The sequence below is a fragment of the Bubalus bubalis genome, chromosome 5 (genome assembly GCF_019923935.1).
Source record: "Bubalus bubalis isolate 160015118507 breed Murrah chromosome 5, NDDB_SH_1, whole genome shotgun sequence".
Lineage (NCBI taxonomy): Eukaryota > Metazoa > Chordata > Mammalia > Artiodactyla > Bovidae > Bubalus > Bubalus bubalis.
In genome coordinates, this window is record NC_059161.1 from 13,137,685 (window position 1) to 13,158,770 (window position 21,086).

At 40.8% G+C, this 21,086-nt stretch overlaps 1 pseudogene; it reads right to left on the minus strand.

Annotated features, from left to right (window-relative positions):
• Nucleotides 1-5,409: 5,409 nt before the first annotated feature.
• LOC123333602 lies at nt 5,410-20,582 on the minus strand (annotated as a pseudogene).
• Nucleotides 20,583-21,086: the final 504 nt, after the last annotated feature.

Below are 21,086 nucleotides of genomic sequence, written 5' to 3' on the forward strand. Positions count from 1 at the left end.
TGATTGACTCTTTCTTTCATGAGCAATTCCTCTATAGCACGCAATGCTGTCTGAGATCATTTTACCCACAGTAGAACTTCTTTCAAAATAGGAGTCAAGCCTCTCAAACTACTGCTTCTGCTTTAAGTGTATGTAATATTCTAAATCTTTCATTGTCATTTCAAAAATCTTCATAGCACCTCCGCCAGCAGTAAATTCTACTTCAAGAAACTGCTTTCTCTGCTCATCCATAAGGAGCAGCTTCTCATCCATTCAAATTTTATTATGAGATTGCAGCAATTCAGTCACATCTTCAGGCTGTACCTCTAAGTCTCCTGTTATTTCTACCACATTTACAGTTACTTCCTCCACCGAAATCTTAAACCCTTCAAATCTTGAACCCAATCCAAGAGGGTTGGAATCAGCTTCTTATAAACGTCTGTCAATGTTGATATGGTGACCTTTTCCCATGAATCACAAATGACCTTCATGGCATCTAAAGAGGTGGCTCCTTTCCAGAAGGTTTTCCACTGAACTTGCCCAGATCTATCAGAGAAATCACCACCTATGGCAGCGATAGCCTAATAAAGTGTATTTCTTTAATTAAAAGACCTGAATATTGAAATAACTCCTTGGTCTTGGGTTACAGAATGGACTTTGTGTCAGCAGACATGAAAACAATGTTAATCTCATTGTACATCTCTGTCAGAGTTCTTGGGTGATCAGGTGCCTTGTCAATGAGAAGTATTTTGATAAGAACCTCTTTTTTTCTGAGTAGTAGGTCTCAACAGTGGGCTTAAAATAGTAAGTCATGTTGTAAGCATGCGTGCTGCCATCCAGGCTTTGTTGTTACATTTATAGAGCACAGGCAGGGTAGATTTAGCATAATTCTTAAGGGCCCTAGGATTTTCAGAAAGGTAAATGAGGATTGGCTTCAACTTCAAGTCATCAGGTACATTCACCCCAAACAAGAGTCAGCCTAGTTTTTGAAATTTTTTGAAGCCAAGCACTGACTTCTCCTCTCTGGCTATGAAAGTCCTAGACAACATGTTCTTCCAAGAAAACCTGTTCTACCTACATTGAAAAATCTGTTCAGTGTACCCTCTTCATTAAGGATGTCAGATCTTCTGGATAACTTGTTGCAGCTTCTGCAATAGGTTGCTACTTCACCTCGAACTTTTATGTCATGGAATTGGCTTCTTCCTTGAAACCTCATAAACCAGTCTGCCACCTTCAAACTCCTTCTGCAGCTTTCTCACCTCTCTCTGTCTTTGCAGAATTGAAGAAATTTAGGGCCTTGCTTGGAATTAAGCTTTGTCTTAAGGGAATGTTGTGACTGGTTTGATCTTCCATCCAGACCACTGAAACTTTCTCCATATCAGCAGTAAGATGACTTCATTTTCTTATCATCCATGAGTTCACTAGAGTAGCACTTTCAATCTCCTTTAAAGAACTTTTCCTTTGCATTTAAAACTTGGCTGCCTGTTTGGCCCAAGAGGCCTGGCTTTCAGCCAGCTAGGCTTTTGATACAGCTTCTTCACTAAGCTTAATTGTATTTCTAGCTTTTGATTTAAAGTGGAAGACATATGACTCCTGCCTTCACTTAAACACCTGGATGCTATCATAGGGTTATTAACTGGCCTAATTTCAATATTGTTGTGTCTCAGAGAATAGGGAGGCCTGAGGAGAGGGAGAGAGATGCGGGAATAGTTAATTGGGTGGAGCACCCAATACTAATTGGGTGTAGTACCCAATACTAATTGGGTGTAGTATGTGATGTCCCTTTGATGACATTAACATCAAATATCACTAACCGCAGATCACCATAACAAATATAGCAATAATTTAAAAGTTTGAAATAGTTTGAAAATTACCAAAATATGACAGAGACATGAAATGAATAAATGCTGTGGGAAAAATTGTACTGATAGACATCCTGAACTCTGGGTTGCTAGAAACCTATGATTTATTTAAAAAAAAAAATACAATAAAGGGAAGTGTAATAAAACAACGTATGCCTAAAGTTTCAACTTGCTTAATGTTGGCATTTTTTCTGAGAAAAATAACACAATTTCCTAAAACATAGGAGCCTATTAAAGGAATTAGAAAAATCTAGACTATGTCTTGGAGAAAGCAATGGCACCCCACTCCAGTACTCTTGCCTGGCAAATCCCATGGACAGAGGAGCCTGGTGGGGCTACAGTCCATGGGGTTTCTAAGAATGGGACACGACTGAGCAACTTCACTTTCACTTTTCATTCTCATGCATTGGAGAAGGAAATGGCAACCCATTCCAGTGTTCTTGCCTGGAGAATCCCAGGGACGGGGGAGCCTGGTGGGCTGCCGTCTATGGGGTCGCACAGAGTCGGACATGACTGAAGCGACTTAGCAGCAGCAGCAGCAGACAATGTCTTGCATTTATACCTGAATAATTAAACCATTCCAGTTGCCTTTTATAACTAGACTTGGGGTCACTAATACTACAAACTCAAGCAAAAAATAGTTTTCTTTCCGCCTTGTCTAAAAGGAAAATGTGCATTAATTATTAAATGATTATTTATAAGTATAGTTCCCCTTAGATTTACACCCAAGGGCAACCATTTAAAGTAGTATATTCATAACATTAACTTGTTTTGTTTCAAGAAGTTGTGACAAAAGACTTGGAACTTCATGGAGGGAAACAAAGCAAAGGAAGGAACCAAATCACACTGAATATTCAGGATTGGTGGAAACAATAACTCAGATGCTTATATTTTATATATGATGAAACTGAATCTAAAGAGATAAAGTTATTTACCCTAACTCACACAGCTAGCAAGCAGCAGCACTAGAATTTCACTCTAGAATCCATAGTTTCCACTATGCCAGCCTGGCTAAAGATCTGAATTTCCAACAGATACAAGAATGATTGCTGATCTCAGAGCTCAGTCTTCCACAATTATGAAACCAGCCAATAGATCCTTACAGAAGATGAGTAAACCGAAAATGGCAAACGAGGAGAAGACTAACTTCCAGAGAACAAAACTGGCCTCTAGGCTCATGTCAGCCCACATACTTTCCATGTGGCCGAGGGCAACTCATTACCTTCTCTGGATCTCAGTTTCCTTATCTGAAAAATGGAGACTTTTACTAAATTACTCTAAGATTCCTTTCAAGCTTCAGAGTGCAAGATCTCACAGTACTTGCTCTGTGCTGAAAGTCCGGACTGTTTTTCGTCATTGTATGTGGTTCTTAAGATCCCTCAGGATAGATGGCTTGCCACAGTAGAGCCCAGAGAGCAAGACAGGAAAAGATACAGTCCTTCAGGTCAGAGTCTGGCTGCAATAAGCCTTTTGTTGTTGTTCAGTTGCTGAGTCACGTCCAACTCTTCTTCCTGCCTTCAATTATTCCCAGCACTGGGGGCTTTTCCAGTGAGTCAGCTCTTCACATCAGGTGGCCACAGTATTGGAACTTCAGCTTCAGCTTCAGCTTCAGTCCTTCCAATGAATATTCAAGACCGATTTCCTTTGGGATTGACTGGTTTGATCTCCTTGCAGTCCAAGGGACTCTCAAGAGGCTTTTATCCAGCACCACAGTTCAAAAGTATCAATTTTTCAGTGTTTAGCCTTTTTTATGGTCCAACCCTCACATCCATACATGACAACTGGAAAAACCATAGCTTTAACCATACAGATCTTGGTCAGCAAAGCGATGCCTCTGCTTTTTAATATGCTGTCTAGCTTTGTCATAGCTTTCCTTCTAAGAAACAAGTGTCTTTTAATTTCATGGCTGTAGTCACATTCCACAGTGATTTTGGAGCCCAAGAAAATAAAATCTATCACTGCTTCCAGTTTTTCCCCATCTATTTGCCATGAAGTGATAAGACCAGACACCCCACATCTCAGTTTTTTGAATGCTGAGTTTTGAGTCTTACATAAGCAGCAAGAAACAACCAACTTCCCACTACCTTTCCAAGTCAGGAACTGCATTTGTTAGCAAGGACGCCTTTTTCATTACCAGGAATTTTATTGCCTAGTCTCTGCCTTATTTTTGATTATGCAAAGATAGAAAAGAAAATAATACATTTTGAAAAAACATTTATTTAGTTTATTTCTTTGGATGTGCCAGGTCTTAGTTGTGAGGGAGTTAACCAAATAGATAACCAAGTGGGCATGTCTAGTGTGCTCCAGGAAGAGGAAAGAGGTTAGTGTGACTTGAGTGGAGATTGAAGGAAGGAAAGAGGGAAAGAGAAAGGGGAAAAGAGAGGAAGAACAATAGAAGGAAAGACCTTATCTCAAAAATGATTTACATAACTGCAAACTTAATTTACATTACCCTTAATCTCTGGAAGGATTACTTCCCCCAAAGCAGCAGCTCAACAAGGGAGTAGGCCCCACTCACCACAACTAAAGACTGCACACAGCAGTGAAGGACCAGCACACCCAAAAATTTAAAATAAAATAGCAGAGCTGAAAATCCATCTAGCTATCACCTATCTATTTATATTTAATCCCCCAGGGCAACAAACATCTGTCCACCTACCTAGCACACTGCAGATGATATAAGGACAGAAGCATCAGATCTGGAGTGGTTTGAGTGAATCTGGGATGCAGCAACCTGCACCTGTCTGATACCCCAGCTCAAAGTATTAGTTTCAAGAATAGGAAAATGTTGGTTTCTAGTAACAAAAGCCACTCCTACTGAGTAGGTGAGTAGCTCTATATGCAATGCTACTTTAGTCATTGATGATTCCTTTTGTTGGCTTCTTTTTGCTTAGAGTAAGGTCAATAACTTTAATTGGAGTTTAATAAATGTCAACAATAAAAATGATAAATTTATTTGAAAACATTGGAGTTTATTTAAATACACACATAGCAACTTGCCAACTGCAAAGAAAACAGCAATAAAACTGGTCAGGCTTAACTGTATGTGTACTCAACCCCAGAAAATATCTTGAGCGTCTCCCCAAACAAGAAGCAATTTTCAGTTATAATAAATTTACCGAGCATTTTACAGGCATTAATTCATTTATTCTATACAACACTTGTATAAGGTAGATACTAGTGTGGTCCCAATTTTAATAGATGAGAAAACTAAAGCACAGAGAATTTAAGGAAGTTGCCCAAGGTGCATAGACAGTAAAAGGTAGAGCTGGGACTTGAACCCTGGTGGCATGGGTCCAGAGTTGGGCTCTATACCAATCCCCATTCAGCCTTTCCAGTGGGCATAAGAGAGTACTGTGAACTTAAACACTTTGCCAAATACTGTTCATCCATTACTTATTTTAATCCTTTTAACAAACTGTGAAACTCTGAAGTAGGTACTATTATTATATCCATTTTTATAGATAAATTTACCAGTCTGGTTTTAGCCTCAGAACTGTTACCACCAGCTGATGTTGCCTGTAAACCATGCTCCATTTTTTTTCTTTTTATAAAAACTGGCATACGATTTATTTACAATCCATTTTTATTTTGTTGTTGTTTTTTATGTTTCTTAAAAGTTTATTACAACAGTCAAGATTTACATTCATTCTGGGAATTCCCTGGCAGTCCACTGGTCAGGCTTTGCACCTCCACTGTGAGGGTTTGGGTTCAGTCCCTAGTGGGGGGACCATTTGCTTTCTTCCACTAAATTGTCTGCCAAGATTTGCATTTGGCAACTGAAGACCCTTTTAGAAGTGTATTTCAGATATTATCCTTAGTTTCATGCAAGAAATGAGCTAAAATTCGATATAAAAGCGGTATTGTATTATCCTTTGATTCTTCAAAAATCACTTAGTTGACAGATGAGAAACTGTCCAATTGAACCACAGGTTGACCAGAATCTCCTGAGGGACAGACTCATATACTCATATTGAATTCCAAATACTCCCGAATTGACTCATTAATGAGAAGGTTTTCATGAGACAATGATGGTCAGGGTTCCCCTTTATCAGCAAGGGCATTGAAAAGTTCAGCTCAAATCCTCGCCCTTAAATGCCGCGATACTTTTCTTTTTCCCAGGGTGTCCTTTGAAATGGCCTCGGCTCCGCAGCAGTTGCCAGTTTTCAATGGCCAGGGGTTTGCCTGCAGTCCATTTGCTTCTTGACGTTTGTTTTTGCTTCCAAGAGAACTGTTTCACTGAATGCTACGTGAGACAATCATCTCCTGTGGGATCTGATAACCAAATCATGTGGGATTTGGTAACAAAATCAGATTTGAGCTTTGAGATAACACTAATGAGAAAACGCTTTGGGGAAAAGTTCCATCCTTAGTTATTTATGGGGCTGTTTTGTAAAACCAAAACAAACAGAGAACAAATGCATGGTATTAATGCAAATAAAATAGTTCCTAAGACACTATACAATCATCTATAAGCTGAATTTTATTTATATTGTACCTTTTTTTACAAGAAAATTTTGAAAATCAAAATAATTAAAATGTGCATGTGGAGCGAAAGTATTTAGTAAGCTCCAAGTTAATAAAGATCTACAAGAAAGACAAATACACAGAACCTGTCTGTGAAGTTGAACACAGGACGAGATGGAGACGATTTATGATGCCACAGCCAGATAAGACAAGTCCTGAATCATAAAATCAAGAAAATAAAGGAGCAATTGTCCTTCTTTTGAGGCTTAGTCATCATGACAAATTTTTATTGAAGGATGAAAAATTTGACTGAATCAGAACAAGAATTCTTAGATTACAGGTGGCTAACAATATGTTGAGTGGAATAAAATAGAATAATGTTGTTGGTCATTCACTGATTTGTTGAATATTTATTGAACAATCACTCTGCCTGGATTGTATAAAACATGAGGGTCAGATCCATGGGCGATAAAAAGAAGTAGATGACTTTGATTGGTCCTAGCCCTTGTAGACAGAAGATAGACGTAAAAAAATACTTTCATCCCAAAGCTGTCTATGAATGGTAGCATATTGAAGGAAAAGTGAAAGTGAAAGTCGCTCCATCATGTCCGACTCTTTGTGACCCCATGGACTACACAGTCCACGGAATTCTCCAGGCCAGAATACTGGAGTGGGGAGCCTTTCCCTTCTCCAGGAGATCTCCCCAACCCAGGGATGGAACCCAGGTCTCCCGCATTGCAGGCAGATTCTTTACCAGCTGAGCCATAAAGGAGGATGGAAAAGACACTGAATATTTTTTTGCCATGTTAAGACAGACTTCCCTGCTAGTCCAGTGGTTAAGGGTCTGTGTTTCCAACTCAGAGGGTATGGGTTTGACCCCTGGTCAGGAAACAGGGATCCCACATGCCTCGTGGTGTGGCCCCCAAAAAAGATAGGAAACCCCACTGTGAATTGGGAGAAAAATGTTCTCTTAAAGAGAAGCCAAATAAAATAGAGGTCGACAGGGAATGCCTGACTATTGGTTGCAATACTGACACCCTTTCAATTTCTTTTCCCAGAACTTTCCTGGACCTAGCTTTATTATTGCTTCAGGGTCCATAAGATAATAAAGAGCCTGTATAATAAGTTCCCAATTTTTCCAAAGTTACCTAGAGCTCGTATTATTTACAGCCACAGTATTCTAACAGTGATAGGGAGAAACAGGTCTTAGGACAAGTCAGGTTATTGCAGTATTCCAAGTGAAAGGGGATGACAGCCTAAACAAGCTTGAAAACACTGAGAAGGAAAAGAAGATGGATCAGTTACTGATATCCAAGGCAGAATCAATAACTCTTACTGATCTATTTGATAGGACAATGTGGCAAAGATAATTGCTCAGTTCAGTTCAGTTCAGTAGCTCAGTCGTGTCTGAAGCTTTGCGACCCCCTGAACCACAGCATGCCAGGCCTCCCTGTCCATCACCAACTCCCAGAGTTCACTCAAACTCATTACCCATTGAGTCGGTGATGCCATCCAGCCATCTCATCCTCTGTCATCCCCTTCTCCTCCTGCCCCCAATCCCTCCCAGCATCAGAGTCTTTTCCAATGAGTCAACTCTTCGCATGAGTGGCCAAAGTATTGGAGTTTCAGCCTCAGCATCAGTCCTTCCAGTGAACACCCAGGACTGGTCTCCTTTAGGATGGACTGGTTGGATCTCCTTGCAGTCCAAGGGACTCACAAGAGTCTTCTCCAGCACCACAGTTCAAAAGCATCAATTCTTCGGTGCTCAGCTTTCTTCAGACTCCAACTCTCACATCCATACATGACCACTGGAAAAACCATAGCCTTGACTAGACGGACCTTTGTTGACAAAGCAATATCTCTGCCTTTCAATATACTATCTAGGTTGGCCATAACTTTCCTTCCAAGGAGTAAGCATCTTTTAATTTCATGGCTGCAATCACCATCTGCAGTGACTTTTGGAGCCCCAAAAATAAAGTCTGACACTGTTTCCACTGTTTCCCCATCTATTTCCCATGAAGTGATGGGACCGGATGCCATGATCTTTGTTTTCTGAATGTTGAGCTTTAAGCCAACTTTTTCACTTTCCTCTTTCACTTTCATCAAGAGGCTTTTTAGTTCCTCTTCACTTTCTGCCATTAGGGTGGTGGTGTCTTCATATCTGAGGTGATTGATATTTCTGCCGGCAATCTTGATTCCAGCTTGTGCTTCTTCCAGCTTGTGCTTCGTCCAGCCCAGCGTTTCTCATGATGTACTCTGCATATAAGTTAAATAAGCAGGGTGACAATATACAGCCTTGATGTACTCCTTTTCCTATTTGGAACCAGTCTGTTGTTCCATGTCCAGTTCTAACTGTTGCTTCCTGACCTGCATATAGGTTTCTCAAGAGGCAGGTCAGGTGGTCTGATATTCCCATCTCTTTCAGAATTTTCCACAGTTGATTGTGATCCACACAGTCAAAGGCTTTGGCAATAAATATAGTCAATATATATATATAGTCAATATATATAAATATATATATTTATATATATTTATATATAGTCAATAAAGCAGAAATAGATGTTTTTATGGAACTCTCTTGCTTTTTTGATGATCCAGTGGATGTTGGCAATTTGATCTCGGGTTCCTCTGCCGTCAAAACCAATACAATATTGCAAAGTAATTAACCTCCAATTAAAGTAAATAAATTTATATTTAAAAAAACACACATTAAAAAAAATAAAAAGTAAAACCAGCTTGAACATCTGGAAGTTCACGGTTCACATATTGCTGAAGCCTGCTGCTGCTGCTGCTAAGTCGCTCAGTCGTGTCCGACTCTGTGCAACCCCAGAGACGGCAGCCCACCAGGTTCCACGGTCCCTGGGATTCTCCAGGCAAGAACACTGGAGTGGGTTGCCATTTCCTTCTCCAATGCATGAAAGTGAAAAGTGAAAAAGAAGTCGCTCAGTCGTGTCCGACTCTTAGTGACCCCATGGACTGCAGCCCACCAGACTTCTCCATCCATGGGATTTTCCAGGCAAGAGTACTGGAGTGGGGTGCCATTGCTTTCTCTGCTGAAGCCTGGCTTGGAGAATTTTTAGCATTACTTTACTAGCGTGTGAAGTGAAGAACTGAAGTGAAGTCGCTCAGCTGTGTCCGACTCTTTGCCACCCCATGGACTGTAGCCCACAAGGCTCCTCCGTCCATGGGATTCTCTGGGCAAGAATACTGGAGTGGGTTGCCGTTTCCTTCTCCAGGGGATCTTCCCGACCCAGGGATCGAACCCAGGTTTCCCGCATTGCGGGCAGACGCTTTAACCTCTGAGCCACCAGGGAAGCCCTTTACTAGCGTGTGAGATGACTGCAATTGTGCGGTAGTTAGAGCATTCTTTGTCATTGCCTTTCTTTGGAATTGTAATGAAAACTGACCTTTTCCAGTCCTGTGGCCACTGCTGAGATCATTGCTATATGTTTACCAAACCATTACGTTCTTCTGGGCACACTGCTAAGCATTGGTACAAGTATCATGTGGTGTAGTAATGATGAATTTTTATGGTGGAATATAAGTAAAAGTTATGTGTCAGTCTAGTCCAAGGTAATTAAGAGTTATTAATGGTGGTTCAGAGGTAAAAAATCCGCACGCCAATGCAGGAGTTGTGGGTTTGATCTCTGGGTTGGGAAGATCCCCTGGAGAAGGAAACGGCAACCCACTCCAGTATTCTTGCCTGGGAAATTCTCATGGGAAGAGGAGCCTGGCAGGCTGTAGTCCCTGGGGTTGCAAAAGAAGTGGACATGACTTAGCAACTAAAAAACCGCAACAAATACTTTCTCCACTCCAGTTTTTGTCCATCCAGTTCAAAGACTCTTAGGATGGTAGTGTTTCCAGATAGATGAATCTTGAATCCCTGAGTCACCAGTTTGTGGTTTGTTACTTTTATAGTGAAATTGTCTTTAGTAGGAATTGTTTTCTAAGGAATCCAAGGTACCCCTAGTTTTTGAAATGTTGCAATATTTTCCTTATTTTACTGTTCTGGAACCAGTTTTTACTATTTCTCAGCTGAGGTACTACTGCACCATCTGTGTTCCACATGGCGAGTTTACAATTCCCATGTGTGTCTGTGTTTTTCCTGCTCTGTTCCCTCTCTCATCAAGACGGTGCTCTTACCAGTGTCCTGCTTATAGGCAGACATCTCATTTTCAACTGTTTGCTTGCCTCATGCAGGTTCAAGGCTTTCTTTATTTCTTTCCTCCTTTCTTTTTTCTTTTGGCTATACCACTGGGCATGCAGGATCTTAGTGCCCAGACCAGGGGTCAATCCTAGGCCCCCTGCAGTGGAAGCACAGAGTTCTAACCACTGGACTGCCAGGGAATTCCCTGCTTTCTTCATAGACATTAAAATCACAGCTAGTTAGACATTAAGCAAATATTCAGATTCAAGATCTTCTAAGGACATAGTGGAAAAGGCATGAGCTTGTTATTACTGATGGTGAATGCTCTTTTTATTTCTTGAATTTTCTTTGTATTTGTTTTGAGCAGTCACGTATAGAGTATGTTGATGTATTTTTTATATTCTATACCATACTTTTTTTTTTTAATTAAGAGGGTTTCCTACTAACTCAGTCTGCTGTGTAATCAGAGACAAAAACACAGGATGTCTCTTTTGGCTATGTTTACTTGAGGGCTCCATTGGACATACAGTGGATATGTTTAATATTTAGTGGGCTATATGGGCCTGAAGTTTGAAAGACAGATCTGGGATGGATCCATAAAATCAGAATAAAAACAATGAGTTTACCTGGATTGATGATACAAAGAAAGAAAAGGAAAAGATGAAAATAATAGGAACTTTGAGAAAAACACTAATATTTAATGAGTAGAAAAATAAAGGATGATTAAGGAAAAGTTGGGCTCCCCTCAGATGGCTCAGATGATAAAAATCCACCTGCAATGCAGGAGACCCAGGCTCAACCTCAGGGTCAGGAAGATCCGTTGGAGAAATACTGCTCAGTTACATGGGAAAGAGAAAAGAGACCATGGCAGAGGGAAAGGAATTGAGAAACTGTCTGTGTGTGATTTGTGAGATCCCTTGGAGAAATACTGCCCACTCCAGCATTCTTGCCTGGAGAATTCCGTGGACAGAGGAGCCTGCTGGGCTATAGTTCATGGGGTTGCAGAGTCAGATATGAGTGAGCAACTAACACTTTAAGGAAAAGTTAAAAAGAATAGCAAGCGTCTTTTAATTTCATGGCTGCAGTCACCATCTGTAGTGATTTTGGAGCCCAGAAAAATAAAGTCTGACACTGTTTCCACTGTTTCCCCATCTATTTCCCATGAAGTGGTGGGACTGGATGTCATGATCTTCGTTTTCTGAATGTTGAGCTTTAAGCCAACTTTTTCACTCTCCACTTTCACTTTCATCAAGAGGCTTTTGAGTTCCTCTTCACTTTCTGCCATAAGGGTGGTGTCATCTGCATATCTGAGGTTATTAAAAGACGCTTACTCCTTGGAAGGAAAGTTATGACCAACCTAGATAGCATATTCAAAATCAGAGACATTACTTTGCCAATAAAGGTTCGTCTAGTCAAGGCTATGGTTTTTCCTGTGGTCATGTATGGATGTGAGAGTTGGACTGTGAAGAAGGCTGAGCGCTGAAAAATTGATGCTTTTGAACTGTAGTACTGAAGAAGACTCTTGAGGGTCCCTTGGACTGCAAGGAGATCCAACCAGTCCATTCTGAAGGAGATCAGCCCTGGGATTTCTTTGGAAGGAATGATGGTAAAGCTCAAACTCCAATACTTTGGCCACCTCATGCGAAGAGTTGACTCATTGGAAAAGACTCTGATGCTGGGAGGGATTGGGGGCAGGAGGAGAAGGGGATGACAGAGGATGAGATGGCTGGATGGCATCACTGACTCGATGGACGTGAGTCTGAGTGAACTCCGGGAGTTGGTGATGGACAGGGAGGCCTGGCGTGCTGCAATTTATGGGGTTGCAAAGAGTCGGACACGACTGAGCAACTGATCTGATCTGATCTAGAAAGAATAGTGGTAGGATGAGGGAAGGGAAGGACAGGGAGGCTCAGGAGGGAGGCTATATATATATTTTTATATATATATATAATAATGACTGATTCATGTTGTTGTACAGCAGAAATAAGCACATCTTAAAGCAATTTTCCTCCAATTAAAAAAAAAAAAAGGAGTATGTGAAAGTACTGGGAGAAATAGGTTGCAATCATTGTCAGTTTCAAATGTAAAGTCAAGCCCTTCAATTTACAAGAAATATTTAAGTGAGGTGTCAAAAATGACGCAGGCTTGAATAAATCATATGAGATTCTTGGACAGAAGGAGGTCTTCAGCAGTGGCAGTAAATTTACTAAAGAAGATTAATCCAATGTCTTTGGTCATAGGTAGTATTTTATGTAGTTTCCATGATTTTGCAATGGGGGCCATAGAAGCATCTGTTGTGGCCCTGGGGCATTCTACCGGCACCTGAGTGCGCCCTTGGCTCAGTCTAGTCTAATAGATAGAATACAAAGTGGAAAGTGAAAGTGTTAATCGCTCAGTCATGTCCCAGTCTTTGTGACTCCATGGACCATAGCCCACCAGACTTTGCTGTCCATGGAATTCTCCAGGCAAGAATGCCAGAGTGGATAGCTATTCCCTTCTCCAGAGTGTCTTCCCAACCCAGGGATTGAAACCAGGTCTCCTGCATTGCAGGTGGATTCTTTACCATCTGAGCCATCAGGGAAACCCATAAATAAATAGAACAGAAAATGATCTCACAAATCACACACACAGACAGTTTCTTGATTCCTTTCCCTCTGCCAGGGTCTCTTTTCTCTTTCCCATGTTCTCTCCTTTAGGAACTTGCAATCAATTGGAGAATGAGAGGGATGGCTTGGATGCCCCAGAACAGATGGCACTGCAGTCCTCCATCCAGTTGAGTGTGGTATTTTATCAGCAACTGTTTGTCCTACCATTTCTAACAGGCCTGAATCCAGATGCATTGCCTTTTAACCCTTTAAGGGCCAAAATCAAGAAGTAGGAATGTTATTCACAGTATCAAGGGCTGAGGAGGGCAGAAGAGGATTCAGATAAATTTCCTGACTCACTGGAAAAGACCCTGATGCTGGGAAAGATTGAAGGCAGGAGGCGAAGGGGACGACAGAGGATGAGATGGTTGGATGGCATCACCAACTCAATGGACATGAGTTTGAGTGAACTCCGGGAGTTGGTGATGGACAGGGAGGCCTGGCGTGCTGCACTCCATGGGGTTGCAAAGAGTTGGACACGACTGAGCAAGTGAACTGAACTGAACTAAGTAGCAATAAAAGATATCCATTTAAATTTACTGACCACAGTTTCAGCAGAAAAAATAGGTGAAAGGCAGACTGTTGCATGTGGAAAATTAAAGAAAATTTGAGGAGATAAAGAAGACTGAGAAATGTTGCCATTTTAGTAAGTGGGGCTCAGGAGAAAAGGGAAATAGGTTGGTGACCAGAACAGAAAGTAGGGACCAGGAATGTTTCTTTGTTGTTATTTGATGATTAGGTCACTTGCATATGTTAGCAGCTAAGGGGAAAGTCAGAAAACAGGCAAATATGGTGTCAAGAAGGATAAGTGAAGAGAAAAGTTTCCTAAAGGGAGATGGACACCAAGAGAACAACTCTAGGAGAGACTCAAAATGTCATCTGGTCAATATTGTTTTTCAAGGATCAGTGTTAGTCCATCATTTGTGTCCAACTCTTTGTGACCTCATGGACTGTAGCCAGCCAGGTTCCTCCATCCATGGGATTTTCCAGGCAGGAATACTGGAGTGGGTTGCCATTTCCTTCCTCAGGGGATTTTCCCAACCCAGGGATCAAATTCAGGTCTCCTGCATTGCAAGCAGATTCTTTACTGACTGAGCTACTAGGGAAGTACCATTTTTTTGTTTGTTTGTTTGTTTGTTTTTGCTGTTCCACACGGCTTACCTGCTCTTAGTTCCCAGATCAGGGATCAAAACAGGGTCCATGGCAATGACAGCTCCAAGTCCCAACCATTGGACCACCAGGAAACTCCCAAATCACTCTTAAAGCAATAATAGGTTCGGGGAATTCCCTGGTGGCCTAGTGGTTAGGATTCAACTTTCACTGTCATGGCCCAGGTTCAAGTCCCAGGTTCAGTTCCCTGGGGAACTGAGATTCCCACAAGCTGTGTGGTGCAGCCAATAAGGGAAATGAAGGCTTCAAATCTACTTTGTTAACTAGTTAGTTGGCTTTAATTTTCTACCTAATAAGTTTTCTTAAATTTTCCTGTGCTGTTACTTGTGTAATTTGTGTCCATTAAAGAAATTATTTTGATATATATTAGTAGAAAGCCCAAACTATCTCATTTTGAAGAATTTATCTTTCTAATCTTAAGTTCCCATAACCACTTTTCTCCTACCACAGATGTTCCTCTTAAGTTCAAGTTTTATTTTAAAATAGGTTGTAAATCAAATATCAGGTAAATTAGCTTAAAGGAAGAACAGCGATTCATTTACATTTGCATATTTATATTATTAGTCCCAAAGATGCAACAAGATATGAAATTTAAAGAAACTGAGTTATCTCTAAAAAGCATTTTGGAACTAGTGGAACCATTGTTATTTCCAAGAACAGACATGTTAAAATGTCAAGTTAATTCTCAGTTATTCACAGAGTTTGACATAGGCTTGAGTCAAGAACCTAAAACAATAAAAGAATCATGCATTTAAGACATCTTTATTTCTGGAAGATAATCGTGGAATTTATATTTGTATATAGAGATTCTGATGCTTTGAATCATTTAGATTTTTCCCCCAAAATGAACCTACAGTGTAAATATCTACCTTTTAGTTAGATTCACTTTGGTGCTGCTGCCAAAAACCAGGCTTAGCCAGAGCTACATCTGCCTTATTTCAGGAAATCAATTATCTTGCTTGTTTATGCTGGTACCTACGGTAGGCAATTGCATTGGCTAAAATGGGAATTATTTTGTTATGTAAAAAGTGTTTGTTTTATCATGTCAGTGAAGAATCTACCTAATTAAGTACAAGAAGTAACAGCATTGGTAAGAATTTTTAGGCACTGTTGAGAATTAATTTTATGCTACTATCAGATTCTTACAAACTCTCTGCAGTTTTTTCTATGTTCCCACTGGATCCTACGCATTTATCTGTTATTGAATTATTACTATATGTTGGAAGTTCCTCAAGAACATGTTTTTGTACAAGCTACAAAAGGGGATGGGCTTCCCAGGTGGCTCAGTGATAAACAATCCTCTTGCCAATGCAGGGGACATAAGAGATGCAGGTTTGATCCTTAGGTTGGGAAGATCCCTTGGAGGAAGAAAGGGCAACTCGATTCAGTATTCTTGCCTGGGAAATTCCATGGACAGAGAAGCCTGGTGGGCTCCATGGGGCTACAAAAGAGTCAGACACAGCTTAATGACTGAACAACAGCAGCAGCCGTATGGAAGAGAATACATAGCTGCTATTTGGAGCAGGAAGAAAAACAAAAAAACAAAAACCAACAGGAAGGGCAAGTGAGGGCTCCAAGAGGAAAGGCCCTCTAAAGAGGGATGGGAAGACTAGTTTGCACTTAAGAGGAGTTTGGGTAGTGGCTCTAGGCTCTAGGAGGGGCTTCCCTGATGGCTCAGCAGTAAAGAATCCACCTGCCAATCCAGGAGACAAGGGTTCATTCCTTGGGTCAGGAAGATCCCCTGGAGGAGGAAATGGCAGCCCACTCCAGTATTCTTGCCTGGAAAATTCCACGGACAGAGGAGCCTGGAGGGCTACAGTCCATGGGGTCATGAAGAGTCAAATATGACTGAGCAACTAAGCACACACACATGCGTGCACACACACACACACACACTGGATTCTAGGAAGGGACAGTGGAATTCATGGCCCTGGTGTGGCAATCTGTAATTAGACCCGGCTTTCAAGCTAATGTACCCTAGTTATGTTGCTACATTGTGAAAGAGTTACAGATAGGTTTAAATCCTGATTCCCTTGCCCTTGAGGGTTCTAGATGAGATCTCAGCCCAGTTGTCCTAAGACACAAGTAAGCGTGTCGGTTCACACAATGTGCCATACATACAATATCATTATCTGCGTATTATAAAATTTCTTGGGAAGTATTGCCTTAAAATAAATAGTTTAAGTTGTAGCTAGCATGTGGAGTAAAAATTAATGAGCAGAGAGAAATGAGGACACCAATGGTAAAGCACAGAAACATGAAAGATCTGTAAATCATGAGAAAGATTTGGGGGGAATCATTTAATAGATGTAGGCAAAGAACTAACATGAAGAGATTTGCATTTTTTGCAAAAACACTCTGTATGCTGTGAGAGGCTAGACTGGAAGGTCAGCCAAGGAAGATTAGTCAATATGCTATCATAGCAACTCAGGAAAGAGTAGTGGTTCCCACACAGGGAAAAAGGTAAGTTGATGAAGAATGTGAATTAGTTCTAGGATGTTAAGGAGATAGAAACTATAGAACCCAGAAATTAAGGAAATGCTAGAGAGAAAATAAATACTAGAGAAGGGAAAGATTGAGGGCAGGAGGGGAAGGGGCGACAGAGAATGAGAAAGTTGGATAGCATCATCCACTCAATGGACATGAGTTTGAGCAAAGTCCAGGAGATAGTGAAGGACAAGGAAGCCTGGTGTGCTGCAGTCCATGGGGTTGCCAAGAGCTAGACACGACTTAGCCACTGAACAGCAGAGAGAAAGGAGGGGTAAAGGTTTAATCCATTAGGTAGATGATAATAATAGTAGTGGATGTTTACCAAGCACTTTTAAATTTTATTTATTCATTTTTGGTTGTGCTGGGTCTTCGTTGCTGCATGAGCTGTTTCTCTAGCTGCAGAGAGCATGGCTGCTCTCTAGTTGCGGGGCACTGGCTTCTTTCTCATTGTGGAGGCTTGTCTAGTTGCAGGGCAGGGTTCCAGGGCATGCAGACTTCAGTAGTTGTGGCACGTGAGTTCAGCAGTTGCAGCTCCCAGGCTCCAGAGGACAGGCTCAACAGTTGTGGCACATGGGCTTAATTGCTCTGCAGCATGTGGAATCCTCCCACACCAGGGATTGAACCCATATCTCCTGCATTGGCTGGCAGATTCTTCACCACTGAGCGACCTGGGAAGCCCTGGGTGCTATTTTGTAATTATATCCAGGTGCCTGGCACTGTTTCAAGGATTATATCAACTCACTTAATGCTACAAGTGAGCAATTATAACTCACTTAATGCTCATCATACTCCTATAAGACAGATACTATAAAATAATCCCATTTATGGATGAAAAAAAATGAGGCCCAAAGGCAATTTTGTTAGTAAAAGATAAGAACCTGGATTTGAGCCCAAGAAGACTGACTCTAGCACCTTTGTTTCCACTACTATTATTATCTAGCACTTCTTTGTTTCTACATTATACCATCTCTGGTGCAATTCACTAAAATTGAGAACATAGGAAATGGATCAGATTTTATTATGAAACTGATGAGTTCAGTCTTGGACATTGTTTTGGACTGGATTATCCCCCTCTCCCCCACACCCAGATTCATATGTTAAAGCTCAACCTCCAGAGTGGCTGTATCTGGAGATAGGGCCTTTCCTTTGTGGAGATGTTTAAGATTAAATGAGAATATAAGGGTAGGATCCTAATCTGAAAGACTGTGGCTTTATAAGAAAAGGAAGAAAAAGATTCCCCAGACCATCACAGACCACCCAGGACATAGTGAAAAGACGTCAGCAGATGAGCCCACTGGAACCCAATCATGTAGGCACAGACTTCTAGCCTCTGCTACTATAAGAAAATAAATGTCTATTGTTTAAAAGCAGCTATTCAATGGTATTTTGCTATGATAGCCTGAGCAGACTAAGGCAAATACGTCCCTGTGGAAATACAAGAGGAGCTGTGTGCATGAATCTGTTACTCAGAAGAGCTGCTGGAATAGACCTGTGGATTTGGGAGTCATCAGCATACGGATGGAAAATCGAACCATGGACCTTAGTGAGATTGACTGGCAAGAGTATCTGTAATAAAGAAAACTAAGGATAAAGCCCATGGAGACACCAACATTTAAGAATTAGGCAACAGATGGCAAGCTGGCAAAACAGACTGCTTAAGAAGAATCAGCAAGGAAAATAATAGAGAAAAAAAGAGAAAACAGGAGAATGTAATATCACAGTATCTAGGAAAGAAAGATTCCAAGAGAAAGGAACAAGGAGCAATGTTCAATGCTACTGAAAATTATATAGAATAGAAATTATCCATTGAATTTAACTATAAGAAATCACTAATTCTTAGAACGAATTTATTATAATAGACTTGTAAAGGCAGAAGCCATATAGAAAAGTATGAAGACTAAGGGGTTGTTGAAAGTGGTGAGAATAGATCACTCATTCAAAGAGATGTACTTAATAGGAAAGAAAGATAAGAGTAGAAGATTTTGTTGATCTTAAAACAGGAGAGCTTGAAGCAATATTAAAACTGATAGGAAGGACAGAATGAAAATGTGATAGGAGGGAGGTGGCTCATTAACAGGTGAAGAAGCACAGGCCTCTCAGGTACAAAGATGAATTTTAAAAAGAGGAACACCATTTCTTTAAAAGAGAGGAAAAAGAGAAAAGTGAGTATGGATGCAGATGAATCTTTAGACTTAAACACGATGTTAAGAGGTCTCTTATTTGATGGCATATATTTCCTTCAGAATTAGGCATTAAAATGTTCTAAGTATAAGGAGGAAGTTCGGGAGGCATTGAGTAGAAGTTTACTTTGCTGGTGCAGTGCTGGAAACGTGATATTCATCCATGCTTGGAATTTCACAGGCAGGGGTAACAGTAGATTGGGATGTAGATTATTAGTAAAAGAAACGTTAGAATGTGAAACATGTAATCAGATGGAGGGGAAGGTTGAATTACTGGGAGAAAAACTGATAGGTGAAGATAAAGGAAAAGTGTCCTGGAATCCCAAGTTCTCTGAAGATCCCAGAATGGAAAATGGAAGTTTAAATGACAAAGACATTGTCGCCAGAGAGTAGGATGACTGGGCTGAAGATTTCAAGTTCTTCATGGTGACAAGGTCTAGAGGGTGATCATTGGAAATGAGTTGCTTTTACAAAAGAAATAAAGAAGAGAGTGTATGAATAGAGAGAGTCCTTTTAAGCAAGTAGTTAAAATGGCACCTGAAACTCTCAGATCAATCTCATCCCTTTCTAGTTCAAGCATGAGCACAAACAGAGAAAGCAATCATTGTCCTCTCACACTGTAGGAGGGAGCCTCAGAAGGATATTTCAAAATCAGGACCCATGGACCCACACCCTTGAGAAACCTCTGGCAGCATCCACAGTTTCCATGTCTTTAGCACTTTACTCCTGCCAAACGTAGCCTTCGCTTAGCAATAAGGTAGCTGTACCTGTAGACAAGGAGTCCAGCAGAGTTGAAAGCTCAGTGAAATATCTGAAGCTGTTTGTCTATCACCCCAACTAAGATCCCCACCTGTTGACACCTCCAGTGACAACATAACCATCTAGGAGAATACCAACACCTTTGTGCTTTTTCCTGTTGTTAAAAAGGCTGTCTCCTGGAGGTGCTGCTGCCTATAGTTATAAGAGAGCAATGTTTCCAAGTCTTCTTTCTACACATGTATGGAATAATGTTGACATCGGTGGAATGATTCTAATGCACACAGAAAAGTTAACATCAAAGTAAGGAAAACATATGGAAGAAAAACTGGCTTTGATCAAATTTTATTATATCAGAAATCAGAATTATGAATGCAATCTAATAACCCATTCTTCCACCACCTTCAAAACATGAAAAAGATAACTTTTGCTTTTTCCCATTTCTAAAACTGCCACTAGAAACTCCCTTTTCCCTGTGTTCCTTCCAGGATTTGGATCATTTCTTTTATTTTTAAAATGTATTTGACTGTTATTACTAGTACTTTGGTTGCTCTGGCTCTTTGTTGTTATGCACGGGCTTTCTCTAGTTGCAGAGAGCAGGAGCTACTAGTTGCAGTGTGTCAAGCTTCTCATTGTGGTGGCTTCTCTTGTTGCAGAGCATACGCTCTAGGTCTTCAGAAGTTGTGTATGAGGGCTTAGTTGCTCTGCAGCATGTGGAATCTTCATGAATTAAGGGTCAAACCCGTGTCCCCTGCATTGGCAGGTGGATTCTTATCCACCATACCACCAGGGAAGCCCCATGTATCACTTCTGTCTTGGACCTCTCAATATCTCTTGGGTCAGATTTGAAGAATACTGCCTCTAGATCTTCTGCAAGATTCATCATTTTCGCCCATATTTGAAGGTTAGTTTCTATGGGCTGCTTGTCATCATGAGCAGGTCTCCTGAATTTCATTCTCCATTCACACAGGGGTGACCATCTTTTCCAAACATTACTCAACATGCAGTTAAATCCTATCATCTCCTTCTTGAAGTCTTCTCTGGTCATCATGAGCTGCAGAGAATTCTCTTTCCTACAGCATGAGCTACATAGCTCAACATGAATTTATTGGATGCCTAATAAGATGCAGGCACTGTACTAGGTTCTGGTAATATTTTGTTGAATAATACGGCTTATATAAACAATAACATTTTCCAACTGTGGTGCTAGAGAAAACTCTTGAGAGTCCCTTGGACTGCAAGGAGCTCAAACCAGTCAATCCTAAAGGAAATCAACCCTGAATATTCATTGGAAGGACCAATACTGAAGCTGAAGCTCCAATACTTCAGCCATCTGATGTAAAGAGCTGACTCATTGGAAAAGACCCTGATGCTGGGAAAGACTGAGGGC